This window comes from Microtus pennsylvanicus, chromosome 8 (assembly GCF_037038515.1).
Source record: "Microtus pennsylvanicus isolate mMicPen1 chromosome 8, mMicPen1.hap1, whole genome shotgun sequence".
NCBI classification, from domain to species: domain Eukaryota; kingdom Metazoa; phylum Chordata; class Mammalia; order Rodentia; family Cricetidae; genus Microtus; species Microtus pennsylvanicus.
This window is the reverse complement of record NC_134586.1, coordinates 100,449,801-100,469,689: the sequence shown is the minus strand read 5'-3', so window position 1 is coordinate 100,469,689 and position 19,889 is coordinate 100,449,801.

Below are 19,889 nucleotides of genomic sequence, written 5' to 3'. Positions count from 1 at the left end.
TGAAGAAATGAACAGGGTCTCATCCTCTGTGAAAACAAAATAAGAAACTCCTTTCCAAAGCATCATGTCCTTAGACCCAAATTCTGAAATCATACCCTCATGATATCCGTTCTGGTTCCACTTGGCAGCCCATATAATGAAATGTCTCTCTGTACTTAGCTCCTTCACAGTCAAAAATTTTAAAGAAAACACAATGTACATAATCCAGACTCTCTGTGAATTTTCCATTTTTTACGTGGCTTATATTTCTTTATTTCTTTTAGTCTCTTAACTATCTGTACTCTGTCTCTTTAAAGACTTTACCTTTTTTTTTAAGCATTAACTTTATTCTCTATATTCTTTTTCTTCTCTCTCCCAAGCCTACGTACATTCATCCAACAGTATGGTCTTTTATGTCTGAATCTGTTTTATTGTGAATCTGTAACATTTTTTTACTATCCAGGAGCATTTCTTAAAATGTTAAGCAGTTCTTAAAAACTTAAGTTACACCATGTACAGGTAATACGGTAATAAGGTACAGCCTGTTTCCTGCCCAGTCTAAACCTTAACTGCGCTGTTTTTATGGTAATTACGGTAGTTCCTACCTGAGACCAGCACAGTTCAGCATGGTGGAGCTGAGCAGCTCCTGCCTCAGAGCCATTTGGTGCCCCTGAGCCACACACAGTTCCAGGCACACAGCAGTCCACATTGCCATCAACCAAGCCGTAGAGCTTTACTCCAAATGCTCCATTCAAAAGCTCTGTCTCCCACAGGGGCCAGACAGAGATCGCAATGGCGGCACAGCCCAGAAAGAGGCGGTTTAAAACTGCAGCTTTTTTCCTGTTGCGGATGCTGAGTCAGGAAATTCTCTCTGCAGTGCGCCACCCACCAGCCACAAAAGAACTGTGTTAAACTCTCTCTCACCTTTTTAAAGCCCTCTCAGGTTTTTAAGTGAATTTAGGCCATCACGTCTGGGCGTCACTCTGTTGTGTTAAGGAGCGGCAGGGCTGGGCTGTGTCCCGCCACCCAGCTAGCTTATGCCCAGAATAATTACACGGAAACTGTATTCTTTTAAACACTGCCTGGCCCATTAGTTTCAGTTTCTTATTGGCTAGCTTTTACATATTGATCTAACCCATTTCTATTAATCTGTGTAGCCCACAAGCTGGCTTACCAGGAATGATCTTAACCTGCGTCTGTCTGGAGTGGGAGAACCATGGCAACTCCTTGACTCAGCTTCTTTCTCCCAGCATTCCATTCTGTTTACTCCGCCTACCTAAGGGTTGGCCTATCAAATGGGTCTAGGCAGTTTCTTTATTAATAAGAAATCACTCCCACCTCAGATACTTGTTCGAAGTTAGGAGCCTGTGAGGGACAGTTAGACCCACAGGGAGGGCTCTGAATTCCAAAAGATTCTATTCTTGCCGATTCCATCCTGGGTGCTTGGGCAGGATGTCGCAGGGGTTAAGAGTGAGTAAGGGCTAAGACCTGTTCACTTCGTGGTAGACAGGACCACTGGGCAGGGACAAGAGGTGTCTGTGACAAGACCCTCACCTACCTAGAGACCCAGGTCCTCCAGCCAGGTCCAACCTTCTTAGGATTCTACCATGAGACAAAGGAGTTGGACCATCTAGGACTAATCCACCAGAACCAAGAGAGAGTTCCTTTTGAACCACCACACCGTTCAATCACAATGTTACTGTAGCTGCTCAGGTAACTCTCAGTTTTACAAATATGGACACGCATGGAAAGATGATGAAAAACAGCCTCTCCAGGGCTCCTGGGAAAGCCTGACTTGTCAGTTTCCCTCCTGAGGTAATGTTGAAAATGCTCCTCCGTGTGCTTTCAAAAGGAAAGAAAGAAAGAGAGAGAAAAAGAAAGAAAGGAAGGAAGGAAGGAAGGAAGGGAGAGAGAGAGAGAAAAAGAAAGAAAGAGAGAGAGAGAGAGAGAGAGAGAGAGAGAGAGAGAGAGAGAGAAATGGAGAGATCCTGCAGCGGACACAGGCCACAAAGATATGCATGGAGCTCGTAAAAGAAATCAAATTTGATTTTCAGCAGTGGGGACAATGACGAATGTCTACGTGATGAAACAGGGTGCAATCCTGAAAGAGTGGATTCTACGTTGTTCTCCCAACAAGGAAATCATCAATTAAAAAACTAGATACTGGCACATATGCATACAGAGAAAGAGGGAGGGAGGGAAAGAGGGAGATGAAAAGTTAGTGTATGACAATTCCTGTACTATGGAAACTAACTATATACTAAATGAGACAGGAGAGATACACAATGTTAGCATAGTGTGTTATATATTCAGAAAAATAAAGCATTATATCATATTTTTTCAGGGAGTTCACACACACATACAAAACAGACACACATATACACATGCACATACACATATACATTTTATATGTTATATGTACTATAAGAACATAGAGACATGGCAAACTGTATGTTCATAAACATGCCCACAGATTCAATAATGAAAGGAAAATATTTCCAGAACTTCTATTGGCAGCAATGGCAATGACCCTTTCAAACAGCAGGACACACTAGACACGAGGTGACCGATAAACATTTGTTTCTATCAAAGCCAGTCTACAATGGCACCCTCTTATGGGCTAAGACAAGCAAATAAAGTTAAAGACAGCTTAATCTGAGAGGCAACATGCTTTTATACTACAGCAATGTTAAGATGAACAATATTGTTAAAAAAAACAATAACACAATATTCCTAATATGTAAAAAATTATTGTGTATTAATAGGAAAATGTAAGCAATGCAGAGGCTTGCCTAAAGCAACACACAATATTTTAAAATAAGAAGTATAAACTTCTTATGAGTGTGGGAAGAGGAAAGTAGATCTCAACTTCAATTGCTGCAAATGAATTTTTAAAAATATTTTACAGTTATTGATTGATTGATTGATTGATTTATATGTGTGCATGCTTCCAGAGGTCAGAGGACAACCACGGAGGGGCCAATCTCTCCCTGCACGATGCACCTTCCAGAGACTGAATTCAGACACCAGGTGTTGCAGCAAGCCCTTTGCCCACCGAGCCATCTTGCCAACTCTTGCAAGTAATTCGTTTTAATTATAGATGTTTTCTCTTCTGCCTTAGTGACATATAATAAAATGACTCTTCATATACACAACTGAATTAGATCTGTGTCATCTGGTGGAATGCCAATTTCCTAAAAGAGAAAGAGTGATTTCTATGGAGCAGAACTAGAATTTGAAACCCTTAGGACATTCTAGTTGAAAGCTCCAAGACTTCATTTATAAAACTATTCTCTACAGATCCCTGGAAGCATGCACGGGTGTTTCCTTGGCTGTTGTTACTAGACAGAGGGTGGTAGAGCTGCCTGCCTTATATTTGTGATAATAGAAAAGAATCTAATGGTTACCCAGGGCACTGGTGGTTCTGTAGGGCATGAGGACATGGGCTGTCTTTCTGTTGCTGACCACCCAGGAGCTGGTGGTTTGCGGGCCAGAATCTTTCCCAGTAATCCAGCCCCCTCCTATTTGTCTCCTCATTTTAAAGTGCTCTCTATCCCTTGTACTCAGCTGGTGTCAAAGAAAGGAATATGAAGGTACATCTGGGGCTCTTCTGAAGCTGGGCCACTTGAATTTTGTGACTCCAGCATGTGACTGCACAAGCAGGGACTTTTGGGGGCTCAGCGTTGCAGAGTCCAGACTTGGTAACGAGGGAGCAGACTCTGAAGGTGTTAGTTCCTTCCTGATGGAGAAGGGGAAACAGAGAGCATCCCTTTCCCCATCTCCTGTAAATACTGCCTACTTCTAGGCTCTGGGCTGCTTTGTCTCAGGGGAGTCAACTGTTTCTTTGGGTTTTAGGCTTGCTTCCGGAAGCTCCCTGCCAGAGATATTGCATTGCATAAGCCGAGGATTTGTCTAGGGTCTCAGAGGAGGAGGTAGAGAAGGCTTGATATTAGACACCATGCTGGAACAGGAGAGGGCACCCAGGTCCAAGTATATACAAAGATATTTCAAATAAAAAGAAACAGACCCATTTTTTTCAAACTCAGTGGAATTTACTGCTTGATTGTGATATTTATGTAATAGGGACCTAAGAGGTAACGTCACCTCAGCTTGGAGGAAGAGTCAGCAAGATCATTGTACAAAAAGAAGCCATTCAGCCACCAGCATGTACGGACTCCTCCAGTTGTCTGAGCATAAAAGAAGGGCAGAGCCCTGTCACAAAGAAGGAGAAGGAGAAGAAGAGGAGGAGGAGGAGGAGGAGGAGGAGGAGGAGGAGGAGGAGGAGGAGGAGGAAGGAAGGAAGGAAGGAAGGAAGGAAAGAAAGAAAGAAAGAAAGAAAGAAAGAAAGAAAGAAAGAAAGAAAGAAAGAAAGCTACATTGCATCCTTCCAATAAAATCGCCAGGGCAATGTTGAGCACACTGACTCTAAGTGTTGTTTTGTGGTTATCTTCTCTCCTTTAAACCTTTGGTTTTACTCTATAAAGTGTGTTAGTACAGGTGTATCTGTGCAAGTGTGCACACACAGCCTATGGAGGACAGAGGTCAGCTTCTAAGAGCTGGCTCTCTCCTTCCATGAGATTGAGCCATCGGGTGAGGCAAGCCTTTCACCTCTGAGCCATCTTACTGGCCTCGTGGTTGTTATCCGGAATGGTTTCTGTGATCAAAAGTGACTGGTGCTCAGAGACAGTAGACTCAGAGGGAGAACACACCCTTCATGGCGTCACCTGAAGATTCCCCAGAGAGACCTAGAAATGGGAAAGGCCAGATAGCACAGATAGCACACCATCCTGTAGGGCGCACCTGTTTTCATAGTCCTGTGGGGAGATAAACTGCCATGGTACATCAGCTGGGGAGATTCAGAAGACAGGGGATCTATGCCTGCATGCACGTCTGTGATTCTAACAGTGTGTCTCCTTGTTGGTAAACGGGGGTGAGTCTTGGAGACCAACAGCAGGATCAGAATGAGTTTTTGTTGTTTCTTTCTTGGCATCCCAGGAAACACAAGGGGGACAGTGTCCCACACCTTATAATCTATGAACTCTTAACACTGAGAAAGTTCAACCTTAAGAGCATCCAGAGATATAGAACACAGTAGCAACCCTAGTTATACCAGCAATTTTGTGTTTCTTTCTCCTTCCTCAAGTTCATACAGCTTCAACAGGGCTAGAAAGATAATAAATGTTAGCAAAAGGGGACCGGAGATTTAAAGCAAGGGGTGTGGCCTGAGATTAAAGGTGCGAGAAGATTGCAAGTTGCTGACACTGCCACGTCACAGCGCACACTCTGGCTAGACAGTCCCCTGTGGCAGGGACCAAAAGAGTCATGCTAATTGTGCCACTGAGGAACGTAGTGTTAATAAACTTCTTGAATATGCTCCTGCTGGCTATAGCCCTGCCTCTGTTTCAGATTAGGTAAGGCTCAAAAGCAATAAACATAAGTCTGCCCCACAAGGCAGCTTCCAGGGTGCTAAGGAGCAAGGGGAAAAGATAAAATGTATCTGTTCTTCTCTGGGTACCTTGTGCTGCCTGGATGCTGGGTGCAATCTTGGCACCTGTTGCATCAAACACAAGGCTCACAAATGACCCCATGAGTTTTCCAAACATCTTGCAACAAAAGGAAGGAAGGCATAGCTCACCTTGCCCTGGGCATGCACAAGTTTGTTCTCCATGACCTCTACAACCCTCTGTTTTCAGCAACCATCGCTCCATTTTAACAAAGAGGACATTCCCAAAGACCTTTAAATTGTGAAGGCTGATACGGAAGGATATTTCTGTGCCTGAACACCTTCCCCACAAGAGATAGATTGAAAGCTTAAGCCCGGGTTGCAGTATGGGAAGGCAGGGCTTTTGGAGAAGTGTTGAAGTCACGAGGACTCTGTTCCCACAAAACCCACTGATATAATTTCCACAAGGGCTCATGGGAATAAGCTTCCTCTTCTGTCCACGGGAGTGGAAAACAAATACTAATATTTATTCTCAGCCCTCCAGCATGTGAGAATGTGGGGGTAGGCTGCAGGTACCACGGCCTTGATCATCACCCTTCTAAACCCGTAGCTGAAACAGAGGAAACTTCCATAAAGTGTTAGCTCTCCATTCCTCTGCTATAATAGCATAAAGCCAGAGTGACATTAAGGCTGCAAGGTCATGCCTGTGTGTGTGACACCAATGTTAACGGCTTTCGTCAACACTACCCCTGTCAGCGCCCGTCAGAGGGCAGCTTGAGTTAGGCATCTACTCATGATGACGGACCTACACAGGATGTACCCCAATCAGCTTGGCTTCTTGGCCTGGTGGGTACACACAATTCTCCTTTTCTTCTCTGCCATGCCCAGAGTCTCACCTCAGTGGTGGTGAGGTTGAAGGTTCAACCCAAACCCACAATATACAACCTGGCACACCCAGTATGCTGAGGGTCCTCCAAGGAAGAGGGCCTGCAAAGGTGCAGCCATCTCGACAGCAGAGGTTCATAGGGCCCAGGCGAAACTGAGGAGGGAGAGACTGACATGTTCTATAAGGTAGAGGTTTTACACAGCTCTCTCTCAGAGCTGTTGGGCCAGGGAATTCAGGAGGATGGTCCCTGCCCCCAGATTGCGGGAGGTTTTTTTTTTTTTTTTTTTATGGAATGAGCTTACTAGCAAGTGTGTATTTTAAGACAGCCAGACTATGTAAAATAAACACAGGAATTAACACTTGATTTCCATGCTGGCCAGCTGCCCTTAGAAACAGCCTTTGTGAAAGTATCAAACCTTATCCCCAGCAATCCCAAAACACAGAGAGGAAACAGCCTTGACCCAATTAAGAATTCACTTTTAACACTTGCCATAAATTAGGAAAAAATATGCCACCAAAAACAGCTCAGTCTAGATAGAGAGGTGGCTGGGCAGAGAAAGGAACTGAAAAGCAAAGAAAGGAGGGATGCATGTTTCAAGAAGAATAAAGCAAGCAAGGGCTGTTTTGAAGGTTTGGAGAGGGAGTGGCAGGCTGAGGTCCCAGGAGAAAGCCACCATGGTGTGGCTCCTGGGATGAGAGCATTGAGCAGGCCTTCTGCCAGAGTAATTCAGAGGCATGAGAGCAGGAAGGCTGTTGAAGGTGCAGGTGGCTCAGAAAAAAAGGATTGCCGCGGAGGTGGGCAGGATTCCCGCCCATCCTTAACAGCAGCGAGGTCCTCACTTAGAGAAATCTTGGCAGCACTTACATCATGGTGGCCGCTAGGTTGGGAAATCCTCGAAGTGTGTCAGGAGATGACACAGAGCAGGTGGTTCCTGTGGGAGAAAGGGAGACACAGCTGCAGAAGGCGCCTGCCGGGGTATCGACTTCCCTAGAGACAAATGTCGGCGGTGTCATCGACGCCACAGGCTCTTGGAGTGGAGTGAGTTCCACACTCACTCACCGAACATTCAAAAAGCAAGATGGGCTCCCTGCCTGAGGTGGGAAGGAAATTGGGGCAGCACAGAGGCCAAATCGTGTAGGAAGCAAGATCAAGGCCCGGTTCTAAGATGCTCAGCTGTTAAAAGGAACGGAGAATAAATGAAGCTCTCGGTCCTAGCACTCCCATTGGTCTCGACCCTGACTGGACCCTTGCCCTACTTCCAATATCAGCCCTACCTAGACCCTACCCCAAACTAAGAGAACTTAGGAGGGTGGGTGCCTAAGAAACTAGAAAGGGTGGGATGACTTCAGAGAGCTGGCCTAGTTCTGATCCCCAGACATCTCATGGAGTCAGAGATGCCCGCTACTGAAGCTCAAACATGGAAGTAATTCTGCAACCAAACCACAATGACTATGACAAAAAAAAAATCTAACTTGCTTGAATTAAATTTTTATGTATAACCTGTTGTGGGATTTTGATCCCTTTAGCCAATGACTTGGGGATTATGAACGCAAGGGTGTAGTCGTGTCTTATAAGGTGACAATTTATAAGCTTAGGGACAGGGTCCTGCTCTCTTTTGCTCCTGCGTTATCTTGGGTGGTCGGAGCCAAGAAGGTGGCTTGCTCTTCACCCCTCGACAGAATGACTGGACGAAAGCAACTCGATCAGCTGTGGTGTTTAAACTGTTCTGTCTCAGTGAGTGTTTACCCCTATTTTATACCTAAATAAATTATTGAGAACTCCTAACAGACTGCCGTGGCTTCTTGCAGCAATAATCTTTAAGGAATAGCTAAGCATCTATCTGAGTGAAATAATTGTCTATTTTGTTCATTTTAATCCCTTAGTCCATTCTTCAGAGTAGACTCAAGGCTCTGAGTTCATAGTTTAGAGTCTCAGTGCACACCCCAAATAACTTCATAGCTATTTATTTCATGCGGCTCTCAGATAAGTGGGTTGTGTTCAAAGTCCCTGGAAGTTTAATTGCTGCCAGAGTGCGGGAGGTTTTGCTGTTGCGTGTGTTTGTTTTTATACTGATCTTTATTTTGCTTATAGCTCCACTGAACACCTCAATCTCAGAAAAACGCTTTTTGATATTCAAACAAACTGGAGCCAGGGCTCCTGCTCCCACAGAGAAGCTAATTTCCTGGAGGAGATGGGAACTCTGCTTGGGAAAATAAATCAGCCCTTTAAGTAGCAGATCATGGATGCCAGAACCACGTGAACTCAGTACAGGAAGCTGAGGTACTAAGAAGCTGAAGACAGGGGGTGGGCAACAGGATCGGGCTATGAGGAGAGAAAAGACTCAGGAAGACAGCCCAGGAAAGTACAGACAGAACTACAGACAGAGACAGCAGACAAGGAGGATGGAGGCGGAGAAGGGAACGATAGCACCGGCTATGCAGGGAAAAGAGCACAGGATTTCACAGACATTGCCTGCAAAGACTCTCGTTAGGAAGCTTGAGAAGTTTAAGAGTAGAGCTGAAGTGATGTCTCAGGGGGTAAAGTGCTTGTCACTCAAGCTTATGTCCCTGAGTCTTATCCCCAAAGCCCACATTGCAAGTGTGAAGCAACACGCTTGCAATCCTAGCAGTGCCTCAAAAGAATGATGTGGACGGCACCTGAGGAAGAGCACTGGAGGGAATCCTTTGGCCTAAAACACACTTGCATCTGCACACATGCATACACACACACACACACACACACACACACACACACATACACACACACAAGGGGGGAGATAGGTAGATGATAGAATAGATATAAATGATGATGAAGAAGATAGATAAGGTAGATAGCTGGATGACTGATAGATAATGATGATGGTAAATTAATAGTGGGTAGATAGATAGGTGAAAAGATAGGTGCTAGATGACAGATAAATCGATGCTAGATAGATAGAGAGATAGATAGAAGATAGACAGACAGACAGACAGATAGAAGATAGATAGATAGATAGATAGATAGATAGATAGATAGATAGATAGATAGATAGAAGATAGACAGACAGACAGACAGACAGACAGACAGAAGATAGATAGATGATATGTAGAAAGAGATATAGATTACTGATGATGATGATGGATAGCTAGCTAGCTAGATAACTTAGGAATAGAATAAAGTGCTGTGTGTCCAGACTTCTGGTTTCCATGTGTCAAATTGTTCTGGAATGGACGAGTCCAGAAGAGAGAGTGCAGATGTTTAGATGGAATCTTGGCATAAAGAAATGAATACTTGTTGATGGTAGACAAGGAAGAAGGAGCAGATCCTGACACATACAGGGAAAAACAGGACAGGACTCCCAGGCAGCAAAAAGAGAGAGCAGGACCCAAATGCATCTCAGCTTCCCTCCTGTTCCCTCGGTGACTGAACCATTTCATTTCTAGGTCTTCTTTTGGTGATGCCCCATCAAAGGCCTTACGCCTACCTGCTGCTCACCTGGCCATTAGTGTAATGAGGACATGGGGCAGTGACAAGGATGCACACGGAGGGGTCTCTGCAGTTGCTAACAGATGGGTGAGGGAGTAGTGAAGAGTCAAGTCCATCCTTCATTTATTCACATTAACTCACCCAGATGCCTGTGTGAGAGCTATCCAGTGGGGCCAATACCTTGCCTCTTCAACAGCATCCTACCTTTCTTGTCACTTGTCAGTGCTAAGGAACAAGGTCCTTTGCTGGCCCGCTACAATACAGTAGTAATTCTAGGATTTGACTGATGCTCTCTGGACAGCCTCAAAGCCTCACTCCTCTGCCTTTGGTACTGAGAGAATCATTCTATCATTCTTTACACATTTCCACGCTGGTACATGTGAAATCAACCTCTTGAGAACTTCTATAGGAAGATAAGGCCCACAAGTTGAGAGACTGGAGTCTGCCTGAGGGCCTAGCAGCAGGCGCTGTCAGAAGTCCTGATAGTCCATAGCCAATGAGGGGCGAGCACACAAAGTCACTGGATCAGAACACACAGTTTGGGTGCTGGAAGGAGGGTATATAAGGCTCTCCCCATTGCTGTTTGCCTTTTACCTGACTCTCCACATCTGTAGCAGTGACACTGCCTTCTCACCCCCTCACCAAGGGAATCATTAGGACCCAGAAGCAAACTTCCTGATAGGAGAATCTGTAATCAAACTAATAACATGGAGACTTCCTCATCCCAGACACACCCTTCATTTCAGGTGGTTCAGTACTATTCTACCTTAGAAAGAGTTTCTATCAGTTGTAGTTTAGGAACTGAGAGTAATCTGATAAAAGAAAACTTTCTGGGTGGGTAATATATGATTAAAACCATCATTAAAATGCTCGTTGGTGTTTTATCTACAGCAGTGAGGTTGTGGGTGATGGGCACTGAGTGAGGAACTATCTGAAGCTGAAAGCAGGCTCATTTTGGCCTGCCTGTGAGTGAAAACCTTTTACGTGTTCATGTGTATGTGTTCATGTGTGTCCATGAGTATTCCTGTGTGTCCCTGTGTGTGCATGTATATATATGTATGTTTGAGCATGTTTTCATATGTGTGCATGTATGTGTGTTTCTGTGTATACCCATGTGTGTTCATGTGCATACTCATGTGTTCTTAGTGTTCATGTATGTGTGTTCACGTACATCAGTGTGTACGTGTGTATGTAGGTGTTCATGTATGCTCTTATGTGTTTTTGCATGTTTCTATATATGTTTGTATATTCATTTGTGTGCGTCATGTTTTCATGTGTGTTTGCACACATGTGTGTGCATATGAGTGTAGAGAGAGAGTATGGTTATCCACTTTAGTTTCTGAGAGCTAGTCGGCCAGTGAAGCTATAGCTTGCCTACTATGCTAGACAGGCTGGGATCTTTTTGTCCCCTCATTTCTGGTGCTGGAGTTTTAGACATTTGCTCAGCTCCCAACTTCTTTTGTGGATGCTGGAACTCAGCTCAGGTCCTCCAGCTACCCCAGAAAGCACCTTACTGAATGAGTCATCCCTGGTGCTATGGAACTTTCCTGGATCAGAGCAGCCATCATGGGATCCTTGTCCTGTCTCATGAGTGACACAATCTGATCTCATATGCGTGAAATTTATCATGCTCACAGCTGAGTGATCACCTTTCTCGTTCTTGTCCTTGCTTCCCTTGAACTCAGCTCCCCTGAACCCCAAGGAGCCCCCAGTGCCAGGTGATTCATGAGTTCTCTGTGCTACCCTCCTCCCCTTCTCCAGCAAGAAAAGAATTACTGCTTTAAAAGATGGCTGAAACTTGGGCTCTAGGCTCACAAAGGGATGGGAATTTTTATCTCTGGACTTACAGGGACAGGTGCATCTTGACCCCTGGACTCATAAGAGGAGATACATCTTGATCCCTAGGCTCACTATGGCAGGTGCATTTTGACCCCTAGACTCACAAGTACAGAAGCATCTGGACCTCTGGAGTCATTGGGGCAGGTGCATATTGTCTCTTGGACTCACAAGAGAAGATGTGGTTTGGCCTCTAGACTCATGGTAGCAGGTGAAACTTGACCTCTGGACTCACAAGGGAGGTGTTTCTTGACCCTTGGACTCATAGGAGTAATGTAACTTGACCTCTGGACTCATGGGAGCAGGTGCATCTTGACCCTTGGACTCACAATGGCAGGTGCATCTTGACCCATGGATTCATGGGAGTAGGTGCATCTTGACCCCCTGAACTCACAAGGGCAGGTACATCTTGACCCATAGATTCATGGGAGTGGGTGCATCTTGACCCCTGGACTCACAAGGCCAGGTATATCTTGACTACTGGACTCATGGGATCAGGTGTATCTTGACCTCTGGACTCACAAGGCCAAGTGCATCGTGACCCCTGGACTCACAAGGCCAAGTGCATCTTGACAACTGGACTTATGCGAACAGGTGCATCTTGACCCCTGGACTTACAAGGCCAGGTGCATCTTGACCCATGGACTCATGGGAGCAAGTGCACCTTGACCCCTAGACTGAAAAAGGTAGTTGCATCTTGACCCATGGATTCATAGGAGCAGGTGCATCTTGACCCCTGGACTCACAAGGCCAGGTATATCTTGACTACTGGACTCATGGGAACAGGTGCATCTTGACCCCTGGACTCACAAGGCCAGGTGTATCTTGACTACTGGACTCATGGGATCAGGTGTATCTTGACCTCTGGACTCACAAGGCCAGGTGCATCTTGACAACTGGACTCATGTGAACAGGTGCATCGTGACCCCTGCACTCACAGGGGCATCTTGACCTCTGACATCTTGACCCCTGCACTCACAGGGGCATCTTGACCTCTGACATCTTGACCCCTGCACTCACAGGGGCATCTTGACAACTGGACCCATTGGGGTAACTGCATCATCATCTAAGGAAAAAATTGCTTTTATTTTTCTGAATATCATTTTGGTGAGCAAGGAGTGATCTGTGTGATAACAGGATTTGGGGAGCTCAACTGAGCCAGTGCCAGAGACATGGTGTGGGTCCCTAAAGGCCTGAGAAGGCAGTTATGGGGATGTTCCAGGAAAGAACAGGCCAAGGACTGAGAGGCCTCCACAGTCAACACAGCATCTGGGGCTGGGAACAGATGAGGAGCTTTCAGCAGAAGACTTTGTAGTACAACTGTCACATGTGTGTTCATGTGCATACTCATGTGTTCTGTCTTAGCGTTGATGTACGTGTATTTATATGTGTCAGTGTGAGTGTGTGTGTGTGTGTGTGTGTGTGTGTGTCTGACGCTTCGCTCATGCCCAGTGTCTATACTCTAGCTCTCTCGGTATCACCCTTCCCTGGAGCTTGATGTTGTTGGGAACTTGCAACCAGGTGATTCTCATTTCCTCTATGGTCACATTTGGGAGTCAGAGACCTTCACTTTTCAGGGCTCCTACTCCAGTCTGAACTCCACTCCGGCCTTCTGACCAGTTCTTCATCTCTGCTTAGATCCGTTTTCTTTTTGATTGCTTGTTTATGTATATGTCTATGTGTAACATTGTGTACCTGCAGGTGGTTCTCTGAGTTCACACTGTAGAATTGAACTGTGGTAGTTTTTCATTTATTGCATATTTTGACGACAGTGACTGAGCCCAGGGTCTTGCTCATGATAAGCATGTCTCTGCTGCTGAGATGCACACCCAGCCTTGAGGGTAATTTTTAAGTGTGCTTAGGTGTAAATTTAAGTGTATAAAACTGGTACATTGATGTGCAAACAAGACATCTGTGAAATAATGAAATTATTTCCCAACAAGTAGCCCAGGGAAGTGATTCAATCAGTCAAATGCCTGCCACAAAGGCTTGGAAACCTTAGTTCAAATCCCCAGCATTCATGTAAAAAGCTTGGAGTGAGGTGTATATCTGTAATTCCAGTTCTCAGGAGGCGGAGATGAGAGGATCCTGAGGACTACCTGGCCTTCCATTCTAGTAGAAACAGAAAGCCCCCAGGTTGGCGAGAGACAGAAGGATCCCTGTGTGGATCTCTGGCCTCCACATGCATATGCATGCTCACATGCACACACATGACCACATAAAAACCATGCACACATCATATTATATGAGCATGCACACACATGCTCACTTGCACACACATGGCCAAATGAAAACCCCCATGCACACACATGATATTACATGAACACGAACATACATGCTCACGTGCACGCACATGACCGCATGCACATGTGGTGTTACACGAACATGCACACGCACGATCACATGAGAACACGCATGGTCACATGCATGTGTATGCACATGGTCACATGCGCACAAACACACATATGTACAAACACATATTTAATAAATAACAAAATATTTCTAAAATCCGCCAAGCAAAGAGAAGTCTACATAAATGCAACACCTAAAGATAAATGATTCCCTGAGTACCTAAAAAGTTTAAGCTTCATTCAGATTCAGCCTAAACTGTCCATGTCAGGAAGTACAGGCCGCTGGATATGAGCTGTGCATTTGGCTAGGTTTTCTACTAATTTACTAAGGATGCAAAAGAGGCATTTGAATAATATTTGATGGGGGAGAGTCTTCTGGCTTGTGTTAATTTCATTGGTTAACTAAAGAGACTGCCTTGGCCCTTTAATAGGACATAAAATTAGGTAGGCAGAGTAAACAGAACAGAATGCTGGGAGAAAGAAGCTGAGTCGAGGAGTCGCCATTGTTCTCCCACTCCAGACAGATGCAGGTTAAGATCTTTCCTGGTAAGCGCACCTCATGGTGCTACATAGATTATTAAAAATGGGTTAAGAGGCTAAAACTAATGGGCCAGGCAATGTTTAAAAGAATATAGTTTCTGTGTAATTATTTCGGGCATAAGCTAGCCATGTGGACAGCCGGGTGCCGAGGACGCAGCCCTGCTGCTCCTATTTCAACAAATATTTATTTAATTGATTACATCTAAAATATCATAATTTCTAAAGAAAATATATGTGAGAATATCAATGGTGTATGTTCTTTCAGGAGGGTGATACACCTTCAAGATCTAGAACCCTACCTGTGAATGAATGCTAACAGACAATTTGGACTAGCTACTTGGGCCATGCTCTGAAAGTCATTTGTGACCTGTTGGACTTACATGCTGGAAATCTCAAAATAGATGCTTTGCAATTGTTCTCAGATGACTTTACCTGACGTATTTCAAAACAGGGGAGGGCGTTCAGCAAACCTGTTCTTCTTGGCAATCCATTAGCCTGCAACTAATGGATTTAGATCTCCCTACTCTAAATTCTGCTCCTGGCTTGAGCTCGTCTTATTCCTGCTTCTCCATCACCTCTCCAATAATCAAGAAATTCAACTGGGCAATGGTGGTACACACCTTAGTTGCAGCACTCAGGTAGGCAGAGGCAGGCGGATCTTTTGAGTTCTAGGCCACCATGGTCTACGGAGTGAGTTCCAAGACAGCTAGAGATACACAGAAAATTTCTGTCTCAAAAAACAAACAAAAAAAAACCAACCAAACAAACAAAAAAAGATCAAGAGAGCCAGTGAAAAGTCCCTCTACTGGACTCAAACTCATTATCTATAACTCATGTGCCCGACAGGCTGTTAAAGTTAGTGCACACCTGCCCTTGTTATGAATTCATACCTTCTGTTGGCTAGCAGGCTTGGGATGCTTGGGAAGTGGCTTTATTGTTGGGGCCACACATATTCTGTTAGACCCTTGGTAGGAAGCAGGCCCAGGTCCTGAGTATCTGAAGGCCAGAACTGAACTGACCAGTGCTAAAGTGTGTACTCCCATCAGAGGACATAGGGGCACCTGTGTGCCATTCCTGTGGTTACTAACGAGGATTCAGTATGGAGAGATGAAAGCCCCTGTCCTTTCCACTTGTCCCTCCAAGCTGTGAACATGCTACTCAGTCTTTCATGTGCTCAGGCTAAAAATCGGCTCTGCTTTGGACCACTCTCCATCTTGAAGGCAGGCACCGAGACCCAGTAACGAAGAGTATTAACTCCGGTTAGCTTCTGGGAGTTGCCAGATTAGTAATGTGGCTTGTTAATGAAAATGTCCCCAAATACTGGAAGGTAGAGAGGATGGTGAGTGTGACTGGGCCACAAGAGGCAGAAATTTTATCCACCCAAATGCCCAGGTCCGCATATCTGTATAGAATGCAGATGTTTGTCCTTCCATGTGTTTTAGAAAAAAAAATTTTATTTTACATGTAAGGTGTTTGCTTTTCTTTTTCTTTTTCTTCTATAGGTATAGATGTGCCATAAGTGTGTGGTGCCCATGAAGAGCAGAAGAGATCATCAGATCCCCTATAACTGGAATTGTGAACTGTCGTGCACGTGCAAGAATTGAACCTGGGTCCTCTGGAAGAGCAACCAGTGCTCTTAACTGCTGAGACAACTCTCCAACCCCATAGTCTAACTCTTCAATCATTTAGTGTCTGTTGCTGGGGCCCAAGAGAAGTGATAACTTCAAAGAAGGGAATCAAACACGCTGATGGCCAGAGTTTTATTGAGATTGGTGTCTGAAACAATGAACATTCACAAGGCTGGAAGCCATTAAGGCTTGAGTCTCAGGTAAAACTTTTCAGATTAAAAATGCCCAAGGGAGCTGGGTGGTGGTGGCACACACCTTTAATCCCAGCACTCGGGAGGCAGAGGCAGGTGAATCTCTGTGATTTCGAGGCCAGCCTGGTCTACAAGAGCTAGTTACAGGACAGGCTCCAAAGCTACAGAGAAACTCTGTCTCGAAAAAACAAAAACAAAACAAAAATGCCCAAGTGAAGGGAGCTTCTATAGGATCTTAGAGGGGAATGCTAAGCCCACACACCAATAGTTAAGTAGGACAGGTGACCAAAGCATCTTCTATGAAATTTTGGGAGCCCTCTGTGATTTCCAATGGATTTTTGTATAATCTTCTCTTGGGTTGCATAAGCTCTATGAGAGGAAGATATAAGTCGGGCAACTTGTCAACTATGACGCATAGTGTGCGCCATAAAACCCCTGTGATTTCTTTTCAAGACGTGAGACGCGTAGTTCAAAAGGAATGCCCCTAATTCATAGATGGCTTTCTGTCACTACTTTCTCTCTGGAAAGGATGGATGCTCCTCACACACCCTTCCCTCTGCACTCCTGCTAGCCCTTAAGAACATGGGGGTAAGAATAGAAAAATAAAAAGTATGGAATCAGGCAGGGAATGCAGTTGGCTTGCTAGACTGCTTGACTTGATGGAACAAAGACCTGGGTTCAGCCCTCACTACTGCATAAACAGAGTGGTGGGCGATGCCTCAGAAGTCCTAGGATATCCTCAGCTACATAAGATGCCTGAGGCTAGCCTGGGACACATGAAGCCTTGTCTCAAAATATGAAACAAAGCAAGAAGTAATATCAGATACAGCTATCTAAGAATATAAAGATTTATAAACATTACCTAATGCCAATGTCACACATTACAACTTAGAGAGGAAATGACTCCACATAAAATCTTATATAACCCTCCCTTTATTTGCTGGGCCAGAAAACTGGTCTCTAGAGGAGCCACCATTTCAGGTTTCCCAGGGCTGGGGACCAGGATACAAAAGAAAGGAGTTGGAGGCCCCAACTCTGAGGGCATTGCCTTCTCTAACTCATCCCTAGAAAGCTGCCTAGACTCTCAAGGAGTTTACCATGTGAAATAGCTAAATTGGTGCCTTCATTCTGCTTTTGATTTCAGTCAAATTTTCTCATGGAGTTGCCCTCAGCCTCTGCACTGTGTTAAAGCTACCAAGAGAAAGACCTGAAAACATGAATCATGTAGTTTGCATCCCAGAACATGAATTTCTTGCTATCCAGGGCTCAAAAAAGCTGAAGTTACAGTGAGTCCCCCTCAAGTCCCTGTGCTAAAGCCCTTTCTTACATTCCACATGACAGTATTTGAAGACGGAGTCTTTGGTATTAAGATCAGAATCAACACATGAGGGTACAACCTTCGTCATGGGATTGGGATCTTTCGAATAAGCAGAAGGGATGTCAAAACCCTTTGGCCTTTTTTTCCCACACAGGGTACAGAGAGAAGATGGAAGTCTATGATCCAGGAAATGGGGTATCACCAGACACTAAATCTGCCAGCTCCCTGAACTTGGTCCAGTCTTAGAAAACCATAAAAATAAGTATCTGATATTTCTTGTTTATAACCCCCTCCAGGTTCGTGCCCTCTTCCCCCACACCCAGGCAATGATACTTTGTGTGTTAGAGCAGAGTAGGGACTGCCTATCCAATCTAGTGGATTAGCCTGACGGCATGTGCAATGGCTACCTCTAAGAAATTAGCTCCTGGGTGCACTGTGCATATGCCTAACTTTTCACACTCTGTAAAAACAAGCTACCTCAGAGGAACGGTGCCCATGTTTATAGCCAATATTAGGAAAACGGACATCTTACCCAGAGACCTGGGGATGGACACACACCAACTCAGACTGGTTCATCAGCTTATTGCAAAGCACAACCCAAAGCTCTGTAATTGCCTATCAGAAGCAGCAAGCCAGGGGCTGAGGGCATGGGTCAGCGGTAAACCTGAGTTCAGTCTCCAGAACCCGTGTGAAAATGTCAGGTGCAGTACCACACACCTTCTTCTGCACTTCTGTGGCAGATGAGATATAGAAACAGGAGAAAACCCAGAAGTTCATGGGTCAGGTAGCCTGGCATACAGAACCCAAAACAAAAGATCCCACCACAAGGTCAAAAGCAAGGACTTAGAGTACTGAAGTTTGTCCTCCAACCACTGTTTATGCTCTGTAGCATGCACATCCTCCCTCATGCTTGCAAGGGTGTACACGTGTGTGTTTGTGTGTCCATGCATGTGTGTAGGCACTTGTGTATCATTGTGTGTGTTACATGTGTGTGCATGTGTGTGTCTCTGTGTGTGCATGTGTGTGCATGTCTGTGTGTGTCTGTGTGTGCACGTGTGCGTGCATGTGTGTGTAATATGCCATAAGGCCTTATTATCAACACTTATTGATTCACTGTGACCAGCTCTTGTGCTGACCTTCTTATGCAACACAGGACATTGGCCAGCCAAGACTGTTACGTTGTAGACCAGGAATAGTTGGCTGTTTCTACACGAACATCTCTGCAAACACACAGTGTCAGTTGTGATGATGTCATAGAACTGCTGAATAGTTATCTTACTGCTTTATAGTGCTTGAAAGAAAATAACTTTAAATTTTACCGGCAACATACTTACACCAGAGATGTGTTAAGAACTCACTTTTGGCTTCTATGAGGGCAGCTGTGCTGAAGGTAAATCATTGGTTTGGGTATCAGGAGACTGTGGCTCCAGTTCCAGTCCAGTCTTAACTCCCTGGTCATCTTCAGGTTGGCAAGAAGCTTCAAGTGATTGGCTATACCTGTGACATATGATGCCCTAGTTTGCTGTTGCTGTGGTGACCAAAAGTGGCCTGGGGAGGAAAGGGTTTATTGAATATTCAATCAAGGAGGAAAGTCAGGACAGGAACTAAAGGTTCTCTGGAAGCAGAAACTAAAGCAGAGGTCTTAGAAGAACGCCTGTATGAGCTAGGACTATCTGCCCAGTGGTGACATCAGCCACAGTGGGCTGTGCCCTCCCACATCGACCATTAATCATATAAAGTCTCACAGATGTACCTGCCACAGGCTAATCTGATGGAGGATTCCTTCTGCCCAGGTGACCAAGGGAACAAAAACTGGCCAGTCCAGACACTCATTACCTAGCAAGAAGAATGTTGCTTAAGAATGTTGCAAATGACATGTTTGTGTTTGAGACAGAATGTCTACGAAGCAGATGTTAGTGCTTAAAAAGATTAAAAAAAAAAAAAGTCCTACCTTCTCCTGGACCACCATGAAAACAATTTTCATGTGCAAATCCAACACCAAACAACCACCTCATGAATGTTGATGTTTTGGCTATGTCTCATTCTGGGTCCTAGTGGCTGATTTGTGGATGACTCTCGGGCTAGGATACCTGCATTTACCTGAGTATTTAAACAAGGTATCCACTCTGAGCTCAATGGAGCCTCATCTGATGAAAGCCTTGGCCATGTTATCCCCTGGTTCTTGGAGAAGAATGGAAATAGGTCACCTCTGAGGTCTTTTCCTGTAGAATTGTCAGGTTGGGGATTAAAG